The 15271-nt window shown below is 34.3% G+C and overlaps 1 protein-coding gene across 2 annotated transcripts in view; it reads right to left on the reverse strand.

The window, feature by feature from the left end:
- Positions 1–15271, reverse strand: part of LOC128873230 (protein daughterless) — a 400065-nt gene that overhangs the window by 123962 nt on the left and 260832 nt on the right. The gene's annotated exons all lie outside the window — the stretch shown is intronic.

A 15271-nucleotide genomic window follows, 5' to 3' on the forward strand; every position in this document is an offset into this window, starting at 1 on the left:
ACTTGGAGGTGTGAATTGAAAATCAACATTGTGATAAAAAACACAGAGATTTTGAATAATGAAGCACACATTACGGAATTTTACGGGAAAAATAAAAAACGCAGAAAAACTTGTTTAGAGATTACCAGAACATTATAATTATGTGTTTACAATAAGTATATTACTGTTATAGTTCGAAATACGCTCGAGTCTGTATTTCGACTTGAATGGGTAACTTAAAGATCGCATTTTTTCCAATTTCTCCTATGCTACAGTCCAAAAAATTGTAATAAAAATTAGACACTTCAAGTAATGAAGCACATATTACAAAACTTTTTCAGATCTTATAATTGAAAATCCAGGTTAGGAAAAATATAAAACGCAACAGAAAATTTTTACAAAAATCACCAGAAAATTATTATATAATTGTATGTTTACAGTAATTCTATTACTGTTATCTGTTGCTGTTAAAAATAAGCTCGAGTGTTTCGATTACCGAGTGTGTTTTCTACCACTTTTGAAACAGCCGAGCCAGTTCGACGAACCGTCGATACACGCATCGATTGTTCCTGAAAATAATCAGGATTTCTGCGCGAAGGTGATCTGCGTCGGGCGACACACGACATGCAAACAAACCTTGACAGCCCGTGTCACTCGACACCGCGTCAAGTGTTTAATGAGAACGCACGGTCATCACCCAACTATCTCCTGTCTATCGGGTTACGTGAGTCACGAGCCTGTAATCTGAAGTAATGTCGGGCGAAAATTTCCCGAAGAGGCCGGCAGCTCCTAGGGAACAGAGGAACAAACAAAAATCGACGAATGGATGCTCAACCATTCTGATGTTTACAAAATTATCCTACTTTCGCGCCTCACACTCGAGTTCACAAAATACTTTAACACTCTTCACAGTGCATTTATTGGATTATGGGATTCGTAAAAGAAGAAATTCACAGTCTTTAAATACGTTATATCAAATCATTTATTGTTAGGACACGGAAGAACGTCTTTTCTCTACAAGATTCGAACCGAGAGTGAGAGCTTTTTCCAAAGCGCATAGGAAAACCGGCGCCTACGTCGTAGAAGAATAATGCCGCATGCTTTTCACACTGCCCTCTTGAACACAAATACTGTCAGAGGCCCAACTACGAAGGCAGCAGAAAAGAAACTTTCACTTTTGAGAAACGCAGTGTCCCTCAACTCTAGATTTATTTTTGTTACGTTTATTATTAAATAAACCAACAGCATTAGAGTGATTGTTATGAGTAGACTCCGGATCTTTATGCAAAATTAGACCTAAATAGGAATTTATTTTATTCTGCAAATATTATAACATGAACCCCACTTTCAATCATTTTTATATTCTTGCATATCGTTTGCACTTTGTAGTTTCTTGCACATTCAAATTTCCTATAAATGCATAAAGATACGCAGTCTAGTTATGAGTCTCAATTCTGTGATTTAACATCTGGCATCGTTGTGTACAAGATATAATGAGTAGAAATTTTATTTCTTTAAAGAATATATCAATCGTATATTTTATGTAAAAATTATTTATAAAATATATTGAATAGAGTAGAGTGAATTTAGTAGAGTTCGATTATTAACATTTAAAACAAGAAATAATATGAAAATGTTTAGTATATTTCGAAATAAAAGAAAACAAAAATTGTTGTTTATTAAAAGGTCGAGGAATTTTGTTTTTAGAAAAGTAGCATGTATCCGTGTCAAAGTAAATTTAATGTCTTTAAGAAATGAGAACGAGTAAAACATTTACCCATATGTAGAGGAATGTCACAAAATATATTACGATAGTAGCAAGTTTGATATTATGCGAGAGCAATATCATAAACGTCATTTTTTAAGTCGATTACAAAGTTTTCCTACATGCAATCATTGTAAACACCTCTTAAAGTAAACGTTTTTCAGTAAAGCACCTAAATTATTCATTTATCGTCTTCGAACAAGTAATGGAATTAACGATACGCAATTCGTGATTTTTTTCCGTTAAAGATCAAGCGAAGGACAAGATGTTTTATGAGCGTTGAAATGAAAATATGGGAACCCATTTAACTCGAACCAATTTTAATCGATAACTTTGATATTTCAAGAAAAACTAGCTAAAAGATAATTTTTTATTAATCACAGCATGTCCTCCTTTGTAGCAAACAATTCTTCCCTTGAACACTTTTTTCTATTGTCAAAGGCGATCGAGATATTTTTAAGTGGTCACATTAGGAAAACACCCTATAACTTTAATAAATTTTTACGAGTTTACGCAATATTTATTATTTAAAATGAATGTTCAACACTCAGTGTCGATAAAGTTTTCCACCCGACCTACGGTATACAGTGGGTATAGAAAGTATTCGTACACTGATCAATTTCCCAAAAAACTATGTAAAATTGTAATTTATTAACTTATTTTTTACAAAACAATGACATTCTACATAATTCTCGGAAATCTCTAGAATAGATAGAGTACAAAAAAAAATAACTATTTCGGTAAGTTGCGAAATTAACAAGAGAAAAACAATTAATCGATAGAAATATTGAAGCAATAAGTATTCGCACAACTGTTTAATTTTTAACACTTGAAAATAAAAAAAAAAGAAATTTACATTAATTTATAAGTGTATAATACTCCCTTCGTGGGATTTCCTTTTGATTTTATAATTATTGCAACTCTTCTAAGCATTAAATTAACTAAATTATTAGTTATTCGAAGTAGGATCTTCTTCTATTCCTCTATTAGAGCCTTTTGTAAAAGTACTTTACTGGAAATTTGATGTTTTCTAATTCGTACGAAGCAATAAACTAATGTGTTTACGTTACAAACTCTACTGTAAATGGTTCGTCATAAGAATCGTACAAATAAAAACTAGTAAATGTTGTTTGGACTATATCTATCTTAGAGATTTCCGAGAATATGTAAAATATGTATATTGATTATAAAAAAAGAAGTTAAGAAATTACAATTTCACATAAAAGTTTTTGGGGAAATTGATCGGTGTACGAATATATTCTACACCCACTGTAGGAGTACATTCTGAATTAAACCAACCTCTTCCACCCATCCCTCACTACCAAAAAAGAATTCAGTGGAACGATCTCTTTCTCGCATTCTTTCTGTCAATATCACGGACGTGTTTACGTAGGTCTGGTAAGTGGGCAGAAAAAAAAGGACGAGCGTGAATTTCCGTTAGCCGACGAGGGAGTTAACGCGATTGGCCACGAGCTTCCGTGTAATTGGGAACAATTCATAAATTTATTGCGACAGACAACACACAAGAGTCTTCCCTGCTCCCCTTTCTCGCTCACCCTCTTGATCCGTTTCACGACAATTCTCCGTTGCTCCGATACTCGGCCAGGAGGGGTTGAAATCGTCGGCTCGAGTGCTTGGGGAGATGGAGAGAGAGAGAGAGAGAGAGAGAGAGAGAGATTTGGCTGTACCAACTTCGAAGCGTTAAGAATTTAATAACTCGCCTCGGTCGGTTGGTAAAGTAGGCAGCTATGCAGTGGATAGATTTGAGATATCTCGAAGTCGGGGGTGCGCGTCATTTTCTCAATTTTTTTTTATTTAATAATTGAAAAAACTACAAACGAAACTGTTGTTACTACAATACACTACAAACGAAATATTATGTAATACTATTTTGTATAAAAAAAAAAGGTAATTTTCTGAAAATCGGGTGCCAGATTCACATAGCCATTTTAAAATACTACATTCTTTCCGTACTACATACTAGAGATCCCTACCTCACGTGTATCGAAACACCCGCGTACACGGGTAATTAATGGATCCGTGTTTTAATCCGTGTATTTTTAATACACGGGTACCCGGCTGTCGAAATACGCTGATATCCGGATATCTAAATACGCGGATACTAAATACAGTGATCTCTAGTTTCAACTCTCGTTTCACTGCGACGCTCACACCTATAAAACTCGGAATTTAAACGCGGTTTTCTAATTCAAACCCATTTTTGTTTTATTTAACTTCAAAACCCGACAAAGGACGCGCTCGAGGAGGCGTTTACCTACCGTAACCCACATTCTACTTGGCTGCTGGACGAAATTGTATGACGAGATCATTCATAGATACTAATGGGCCGATTGGTAAACGGTAACAATGAGATGTGAGTTGAAAGACAAATTTTAGTAACGACGAAGATTCAATTGTAACTATTCTGGTTTGATATATTGTAACCTACTTGAGTAATTCGTAATTGTAAATGGATTATTCATAAGACAGTTATTCTCCTAGTCTTAATCCTAATTAATGATACGTTAGGTTATTATTATGGAAAGGTTAACAACCACCAGTGTAGGATATTTATATCCATCATTAGTTATTCGAATTAAAGGAAGATGATTAAAATTAGCCATTTTTGGACCTTCTTGGAAACGAAAAATTTATGCAGGACCTTTCACAATGTCGCCCATACAGCAAGAGTGATGTAAAAGTTGTCAAAAGTACATAGATAGGAACAAGTAAATGAGATAACGATCTTATGATGCATACAGGGTGTTCGGATATAAAAAAATATATAGCAATCCATTTAAAAAACTAAAGGTCACCTTTATTTCTCAGAAAATATTTAAAAAACGAAAGATTTATATACCTGGTTACATTCCCTATAAAAAACAGTATCACTTTTTCCTCTTTCATTTTTTTGTCATATGTACCATTTACGTGAAAAGAGCTGGCTAGGAATAGCCTGAACACCCTGTATGTTATACGTCCTCTTTATCTTCTTCAGATATTGAATCATTTCCAAAGAAATCATTGATGAAATTTATAGTTAAATCAACTGAAGACTAAAATGAAGTATATACATTGACTAGTATTAATATTTAGACACTATAGTACTTTATTCATTATTACAATGTACACCTGACTAGAATCCATTTATACATTTTTTGTTGTGTGATATGTTAGAATGTATCTATATTCTGTTTAACAGAAATGTAAATTTTATTTATTTAACATATCCAATTTGTCATATAACAAACAATATACTAGATAGTGTATTATTTTTGCTGTGTGTGAAATGTTAGAATGTATGTATGTATATATTCTGTTTAACAAAAATGTAAATTTTATTCATTTAACACATCGAATTTGTCATATAACAAACAATATACTAGATAGTGTATCATTCCCGCGTCGCAATAATAACGTATGGTGTATTTAATTTAAATCAGAATGATTAACGATTGCCCGTGTCTCCTCTGATCTTCATCGACAATTCTTAGAAAGCGAAGTTTTCGTTTCTCGATATCCCAACGCGGGGCAAATTTTCTTCGACCGCGTGCCGCTAAATTACTTTGCGATTAAGCGCATCGGCGAAGCCATTAACGTGCACGACCTCGGTTTAATTAACTCCCCGGCCACGGAATTAAATACTATCACGGACGCATACGAATTCGTTACGGGGAGAGATAACGGTCAGCTGCTTCATAAATTTCCCGGCTCGTATCGCTCGATCTGGACGAATCCACGGGTTTTCGCGATCCTCCGTTCTGAAACTCAAAGCGATAATTTTCCCGGCAAAAGAAATATCGTTGAGGTCAGCCTCCCGGGGTTTATGGAAAGTGTAGCGAGGGTTTCGACCGAAATTGGGGGCCTACGATGAGTTTTCTCGTCCGAGCACACAACGGCACAAGAAAGAAAAACTAAAAATTCGAAAAGTGCGGGGCTAACTTCACACACATGGCCTACGATGCATTTTCTCGCCCGAGAAGAGAAAATCTTAAATTGAAAAGTTTTCCAGCGATTGTGGCGCGCAACAGCGACCTGACATCGTCTCGGGAAAAATTCTCTGCGTAAATAATACGAGTCGTGAATATTTTGACCTGTTTCTGTCAGGAGTTGGAAACAGTTATAATATCGATTTTGGTCATAGAAAAACAGGTGCGACAGTACTTACGATTCTAATATCGATTCTGTGTGGCTTTTATAAAGATTGTGAAACGTTTATTATGAAACTGGTATAAGTTCGTTATTTTTTAAAATGAACGTTTCTGCAAGCAATATCCAAAAATATGTCGATGTTGATTGTTAAAAAGTAACAGTGTTATATTGAGTTCGTAATGATTTCAGTATTAATTTTGTTACAGAATAAAACTGTTGATATTCTTAGAAATATATTATTAATATTTATTTATTACATCATACAACTTAGAATGTATCCATAACATAAGGGAAAATAAATTATATCACAAAAGAACAAAGAGTTTTCTTAGATATATATTATACTAAAAAAAAAAAAACTAAAAAAAATTTCCTTTCCCATAAACCCCCTCTAGAGAATAGTGGCGCGAAACTTTAAATTTACTTTACTTCTCTAACAGATAATATTGTAATAAATACATTTTAAAAACGCATTTTGTATAAGTCTTTGCATGAATATGCGAAAAGGAAGGCGCTAACACTTTCTATATCGAGATGATACTGAAATAAAGAGATTACTACTATAAGTCTTTGCATTTTCCAAGTTTTCCAAGTTTTTCAAGCATAGACTTTACTTATAGTTTATATCTCAAACAATTCTTAGAAATGTATAAACTTTTGAGATTTTTCTAGCTATTAATTTCTTCTTTGTAGCCAAAGCAGTATAATTCCAGTGATTTTTTAATATCTCACATATTCACATAATTTCTCTATTGAATTCTCTATGAAATAGAATTTAACAACAAACAATTTTATAGTAACAATTTACGGTACATATTAATTATTCATTGAAGATGTTATATATCCACATATTTATGAATGGGGGCACATGCTTGTCTTTTGTATGGATAAAAGTCAGTAAGGTAAAATACCCAATACTTGAACCCCAGTTATACAGGTATTATTTGAAAATATGTGTTATAAATACAACTAATAACTGCATTTAAACATTAAGTTAATTTAAACATAAACTTTGCACTCGAGAGGTGACTCTCACAAGGGAAGGCTCAGATGTGATACTCACCGATTGCAATGAAATTTGGTAGAGTGATAGATCTACAGTGGGTGTAGAAAGTACTCGTACACCGATCAATTTCCAAAAAAACTGTGTAAAATTGTAATTTATTAACCTATTTTTTATAAACAATGACATTCTACATATTCTCGGAAATCTCTAGAATAGATAGATTACAAATAAAAAATAGCTGTTTATGTAAATTGCGAAATTAACAAGAACAACTCAATTAATCGGTAGAAATATTAAAGCAATAAGTATTCGCACAACTGCTTAATTTGAATTTACAATAATTTACAAGTATATAATACTTCCTTCGTGGGATTTTCTTTTAATTTTATAATGATTGCAACTCTTCTAAGCATTAAATTAACTAAATTATTAGTTAGAAGTTAATAAGAAGTGAGATATTCTTCCCTTCTTCTATTAGAGCCTTTTTTTAAAAGTACTTTACTGGAAATTTGATGTTTTCTAATTCGTATGGAGCAATAAACTAATGTGTTTACGTTACAAACTCTACTGTAAATGGTTCGTCATGGTAAGAATCGTACGAATACTTATTGCTTCTATACTTTTATCCACTTTTCGCATTTTTTTGTTAATTTCACAAATTATATTAACTAGTAAATGTTGTTTGGACTATATCTATCTTAGAGACTTCCGAGAATATGTAAAATATCACTGATTATAAAAAAAGAAGTTAAGAAACTACAATTTCACACAAAAGTTTTTTGGGAAATTGATCGGTGTACGAATACATTCTACATCCACTGTAGGTCAGCGGCATAGTGGCTAGCATGTCGCGACGTTTTGTGTAACAGTTAAGCAAAAAGGGCGGCAAATGGTTGTGTGTCGCCAAAAGAGCGTTGATCGGCGAATTCTTATACAAACAAAGTTTCAATCAAAGTAATGCCACCTCTGCCCGACCCGCTTGCAATCGGCAAGCGACAATGGCTATGTGACGCGTGCCGCCAAAAGGATGCCGACCGGCCAATTCTTATTATATGTACACGTTTATGTTAACCGACTACGCGAACCACAGCGAATTGATGGTTTCCACCGCGCTCGGGTAAGCCAAAGTACGCTACCCACCGTGTAGTAAACAATAAACAGAACAGCAATGATAAGGTACTATATTAGTTTATTGGGAAAATCAGTCAATGGCTATATATAACATTTATAGGATAGAAAAAAATAATATCCAAAAAGAAAGTTTATATGAAACCTCCAAATAGGGAAGCACTAGAACATAAAGGAAACGATACATTTTTATTTTTTATATTTTTATATTATCTTTACAGACACAATTCAGCACAAATATAGCACAATACGGCACAAAAAAGAAAAACTAAATATTCGAAAAGTGCGGGGCTAACTTCACACATATAGGGAACGAAACAAACATGTCAGCAAACTTCAGATTTATTCGAAGCCTAGCATTTTGTCCATCACTGCAGGTCCGAATCTCCTTCTTCTGTTCATATGAAAATGCTGCGAATTTCATAAACACTTGGATCCACGTTAACCCCCGCGGAGTAACCGAAGGTTAACGAAAGCGATATCTGCGCTGACCGTGAAACACGGATCACCGGTGACGTCACTACGCTGGAGAAGCTTCGACTTACGAACCATCAAGGAAAAAAAGTTACGAAGAGGGAGAACGAACACGGAGCAGTGAGAAAAGGGCCAAAGGGGGACACGTAGTAACGACGTGTACACCAATGCCCGAGGACCCCTTCGTGGGGCGACAGTTTTCGGGGGTGCGCCACCCCTGCCTGCACCAACGGAATACACAGGGTGTCCCAAAAATATTGTAACACCTTGAAAGAGGTTGTTCGGAAGGTGATTTGAAACAACTTTTTCCTTAGCGAAAATGTTGTCCGAGGCTTCGTTGGGGAGATATTAACGGAAAACACTGAGCAATCAGTGGGCGCTCCATTGGCATACTCGCGCTCTGATTGGTCGGGGAACGCTACCACCTAGCACTACCACCTACGCTACCGCCCGCGCTCCACCGGCATACTCGCGCTCTGATTGGTCGGGGTTTTCTGTTAATATCTCCTCAACGAAGCCTCGGACAACATTTTCGCTAAGGAAAAAGTTGTTTCAAATCAGGTCCCGAACCACCCCTTTCAAGGTGTTACAATATTTTTGGGACACCCTGTACAGTACACAGAGCGTGTAACGTCCCACTGTCAGGCGACCCTTCTACAGACACGAATGGCTACTGTCCCTACACAAAGTCACACGGACACACGCACACCCACGGGGAAGCAGGGGTCTGCCCTATGATTTGTAGCGGTATTATAATGCCTCAACTCTACCCTGGCACCCTGACTCACCCTCTCGCGCGTTCCTGTCCGCGCCCCCTCTACGAATCTCCCTTCCACAAACACTAGTACGGGTAAGCAACAAACACGCAGGCGTCCGTAAAACACGCATCCTCCCTGCTCGGCCTCTGGCCGGTGTAGCAACACGTATACGAACGTTTTCCGTTGAAAAAGAGGGTGCTCGAGAGGCGGTAGGAAGAAGTCAGAGCAAAGCACCGCGTTAGGTTAGGTTCGCATCGGTTCGGTTCGTTTTTGGCGCGAGCGGTCAGGGGAGCTTCGGGAAAGCGATGGTCTAAATTATTGAGACTTGATCTACATATTTCAAATAATGAATGAAAGATACGTGTTTCTTTGTTTGGTGATCGTTAAACGAAGTATAGTAGGATTGATAAAACATGTACGCAATCCGTTTTTTTAAAATAATTGTAAAGAAGTGACAGAGTTTACGCATATTTAGTTTTATACATATAGTTTATTATGTAAAGTTAAATTACATACTGATATTCTATATTAAGAAAAGGACGCGACGCAAAGCGCATATGCAACGTGATATGTAACGGTTATGTAAACTTGATCTGTTTTAACACATCAACAGCCACGTTACCCATATAAGAATGGTAGGATTTTTCATTAAGGAACTGACTGAATTAATTTTAAAAACAAAGTGTTAAAGAAAATAAATCTAAATATGATACACGAATTTTGAACAGATTTCAAAAATAAAAACTATTGCAAGTGATAAATTATATAATTTTCAGTTAAACGGAAACGTAATTTCAACTTCGTAGATTTTTTTTAAAGACATGAATCTGTTATTCAACGTGTTGAATAATGAATGAAAAATACGTTGTTTGCTGGTTGTTCAACGAATTATAGTGGAGCAAAAAAATATTTCTACATTCTGTTATTTTAAAATAACTGAAAAGAAGTGAAATGCATAAGAGAACTTCATAATGATGTAAAACTTGAAAAAATATTTTTGCAACAAATTTGGTAACATATTGATGTTATTTAATAATATATAAATGTAAATTTTATAACATAAATATATTACATATTTTACTTGAAATATTTCTTATATTTACACAAGACCTCTGGCCCAGTTAAGTGGGCCCAGTTCTAAAAATCATCTAACAGATTCCAGTATTAGACTATTTAGCATACAATTTACAGTAACTTGTACAGTTACTGGTTTGGTTTTGTTTTTTAACCAACTTCGAAAAGAAAAAGATTAATCATTCGACGTTTTTTTTTTTTTTTTTTTTTTTTTAATGTATACATATAGCCCGATTACGCAGAGGTGGCTGACCAATCGAGATGAAACCTCTTGCATCTTGTAGAGCGTGTCTCCCTGGTTGTCCCGTTCTCAAGACATTTTGAAATTTGTCATTTTTTACCCGTTTTTTTTTGTGCACAAACCGAAAAACTTTGTAGTGCTTCTTACTCCGAGATGGATGAACCAATCGGATTGAAACTTCTTGCATCTGGTACATCATCACTACCACTTGGTAAAAAAACAAAAACAAAAAAAAAACAAAAAACATTAGGCCTTGTTTTATTTTTTACCACTTTATATCACTTTATATAAAACATACTACAATTTCTCTGTACGTATTTACATTAGAATTCGACTGTAATACTTAACCAATACTTTCTCCCCAACATTACTATTTCTGGTCCTTGTTAACAAATATTTTGATTTCCTAATATAAAAAACCTTCGTATAACTAGCTATTAATTTACAAAGTTAAGTCAATGCATCACTAAATATTTTTCGTTATGCACAATAATTCACTTTGTAAATAAATATAAATATTTCTTGCGTAAATCATCGTCTATAGTACAAGCTGTAACTTTCCTTCCACAAGACAAATATTTTTTAATTAAACGTCCAAATATAACAATTTCGTATATATTCTAAACATATTTCAAAATTTATCGTAACACTTTTAGATATATTGGTACAATAATTTTGAAGCTACCATTTTCAAGTTAGGTTGTAATTAAATATCCAAATATAACAATTTCGTATATATTCTAAATATATTTCAAAATTTATCGTAACACTTTTAGATATATTGATACAATAATTTTTAAGGTACCATTTTCACGTTAGGAGTGCTCAATCAGTGTTGGCCATATCGATAGGCTTAACGCAACCGTTACTCGAAATCGAACTATTTTCTCCTGCTATAGTCTGAGGAAAACGTTCCATTCCAACTAAACCCTCCCTGTAGACTCCAGAGCCTCGTTTGCCGAGGGGTACAATCACGCAGATAATTCGCATTGTTATCGAGTTTGTGGCAGTTAGCGTCGAAAATACATTCTGGGGCGGATTAATCGAGCGGAGGGTGGAGGACCCATGCGTAGGGGTAGTCTCGAGGATGAATTTTCTAAGAATCTCTAGTATATGTATATCTTTATTTATTCTAGCTTTTCAGTCAAGAAATGGACTTGGTTACAATCTGCTTTCATTCTCTCCCTCTCCCAGACATTTCCAAATCTCATAAACTTACAACTATTCTTATCTACTTACAGTACGTATAGAATGTATTCGTACATCGATCAATTCCCAAAAAACTTTTGTGTGAAATTGTAGTTTCTTAACTTCTTTTTTTATAATCAGTGATATTTTACACATTCTCGGGAGTCTCTAAGATAGATATAGTCCAAACAACATTTACTAGTTAATATAATTTGTGAAATTAACAAAAAAATGCGAAAAGTGGATAAAAGTATAGAAGCAATAAGTATTCGTACGATTCTTACCATGACGAACCATTTACAGTAGAGTTTGTAACGTAAACACATTAGTTTATTGCTCCATACGAATTAGAAAACATCAAATTTCCAGTAAAGTACTTTTAAAAAAAGGCTCTAATAGAGAAATGGAAAAAGATCCCACTTCGGATAATTAATAATTTAGTTAATTTAACGCTTAGAAGAGTTACAATAATGATAAAATCAAAAGGAAATTCCACGAAGGAAGTATTATATACTTGTAAATTATTGTAAATTCAAATTAAGCAGTTGTGCGAATACTTATTGCTTTAATATTTCTACCGATTAATTGAGTTGTTCTTGTTAATTTCGCAATTTACATAAACAGCTATTTTTTATTTGTAATCTATCTATTCTAGAGATTTCCGAGAATATGTAGAATGTCATTGTTTATAAAAAATAGGTTAATAAATTACAATTTTACACAGTTTTTTTGGAAATTGATCGGTGTACGAATACTTTCAACACCCACTGTATACCTAACGTATCGCTAAATGTCGAATCTAAATCTATGTATTGTACTAATGTGCCTTTAATTTTCTTTTTTTCTCTATTTCTCTTATCCATTCTATCACCCTTTTATTTGCCCTCCCTTCTAACACTCTTTTCTCTCTTCTTTTCCCCTCTTCTAATACCTGACATTCTAAGAATCTCTAGTAGACAAAAATATGGTTACTGGTTCCTATAATATTTTTAACGACAATTTTTGTTTTCAATGAATGCTCGGTACACGCTTCGATTATCTTTGTTGGACGCTTTCGGATAAGGTAACACGAAATAGTATTATTGAAATATGTGTAATTTTGTATGTTAACTCCGAACTAGCTGCTGTAATACGTTTTTTATTACCTTACTTTTTTATTGAAATATTAGGGTCTCCTTCAGTTTTTTAAATGGAATGTCTAATATTTTTGTTCGAATTCTGATAAATCATCAAATTTTGCGTTAAAAAGTGTTACACAAAGTAGAACTTTAAATGAATAATTACTGAGAGTACATATTACCTCATATTTTCAATGAGAATTTTTATTTTCAAAGAATGTTCGTAACAATTTGAATATCTTTGTTGGTCGATTTCAGATAATCTAACACAGAATATTAGATTGTGCCACAAGTTTCTTTTACGACTTGTACTCAATTGTTCTGTGTATAATATAACAAAATTCCGTCTTATCATTCAGTATAAGCTCATATTTTTTTTAAATTTACGCCACTACGTCTCTTAGAATTTCCACTAAAAATCGTCTTGCGGTTACAGGGTTAACCCCTTGCGGTCCTATGTCGAGTGAGGCTCGACAAAAATATACTGAAATCAGAAAATTCGGACCGCAAAAGGTTAATATACATTTTATAAGGAATCAAAGCGTGGTAATATTTTATTGCAACACTGTAGTCAGGTTTCCTTCGTGTCAGTCGTAGCTGAAGAAAACCACGACGAAGTGATTGATACAGTGACGACGCGGAGTCCCCAAGATACAAGGGCGGATAGGAAGAAAAGGGAGCTTTAAAGCGTTTCAATTATTTGATCGACCGATAGAGTTATACGTGTGGAAGCGGATTTGGATTGGAGGGTAGGCGGAAGGGAACAACGGGGAAAAAATATTCCTGTGGGAAGGGAGCAACGGCACAAAGCCGATCACCGCGAGGCGACGCGGTCCCCGTAGCGAAGATTATACACCATGTCAAAAATAACCTAGCCACGTCCCTGTAATCCTTTCGTCTCTCTCGGTCCATTTTCCGCCCGAAGCGATCGTGATGAAGTCTTTTATCGATTCCGACCGAACAGTTTCGATTAATTAACATTTTACTTAGAGATGATATTCGATATACCCATTATTATACGAATTATGAAATATTATATAAATATTAATCAGAAAACGATTCTAAAAGATAAAATAAAGATTGAATATTACTAACAATTTAAAAAAATATATATATATACATGTCGAATTGAGTAACCCTCCTCCTTTTCGAAGTCAGTTAAAAACATTATTGAATTCGTTATTGCTTCATACATATTTAAATTTTCAAGCTTGTAAATTAAGATTACGCTTCATTTATTTATTTTTTTCATGGAACTGGTTGTGGGAATATCTGGTGAAAACGATTCTAAAAGATAAAATAAAGATTGAATATTATTAACAATTTCAAAATAAAAAACATTATTGAATTCATTATTGCTTCATACATATTTAAATTTTCAAGCTTATAAATTAAGATTACGATTCATTTATTTTATTTTTTTTCATGGAACTGGTTGTTGGAATATCTGGTGAAATGAAATATCTAAGAAAAGGTAGAGAAAATAATACGGAATTATTTTTCTTCAACTAGAATGCTCTTTATCTTCTTCGAAAGCATTCAAGAGAAGATGAATAAGAAATTAGTTTATACTATTGCAATTAGATGTTATTTCAATGGAATATTCCAGAACGGCAGTTTCGCAAAAATATTGTTATTTAAAAAAGAAAAAAAAACATATTATTAAAGTTTGCGTAATGTCTTCTATTTAAAAAAATTTAACATTTTTTGTTCAACATAGATAAACATTTCTATATTTTTTATTCCTATTTAACTGGAAGTCCCTTTAAAAAACACATACAATTTCTACAACAAATTTATTTCATAAACAATTTTCATACCTAGAGATTTTAATGTAATTAAACTCAGTGAAGTTTTGTTAAAATTCTCCATTAAATGAAACAAGTACTTTCAGGATAAAAGAAAGTCGAAGAACAGCTTATAGGTTTGGTCTCGATTCTTCTTCCGGTCGCTTGTTAGTCGATTCATAAATTACGAGTCCGTTGGAGAGAGATAGAGAGAGGAAGAGGGACAGAAGGGGAAGCCCGGTTTTTCGAGCTAATTGGAAGGCCAACGCCAACGCTGGTAATTAATGGCTGTTTCGCTATCAACTCCCTCGTGCTCGTGGACTTTTTTTGCCGGTCAAATGCTGCGTACCTCGATAAACCGTACAACTCTAACGCGTGGCTACGGTTCCCGCCAAAAAGAGAAGCTCCTCGTCCGAGCGAAACGGTGCCCCGACAAAAGTCACAAGTTACGCGAGTGGACCTGCCGCTCTGAACCTTTCAAACTGTTCGGAAACGAACGGTAACATTCAGCTACGCAAAAATACAATTTCACTGGCGCTGGAGAAAAAGACACAAATAACTAAATCCCATTCAGTTTACTAATATTCTTTCTACTGTAGCT

The sequence above is a fragment of the Hylaeus volcanicus genome, chromosome 3 (assembly GCF_026283585.1).
Source record: "Hylaeus volcanicus isolate JK05 chromosome 3, UHH_iyHylVolc1.0_haploid, whole genome shotgun sequence".
Taxonomy (NCBI): Eukaryota; Metazoa; Arthropoda; class Insecta; order Hymenoptera; family Colletidae; genus Hylaeus; species Hylaeus volcanicus.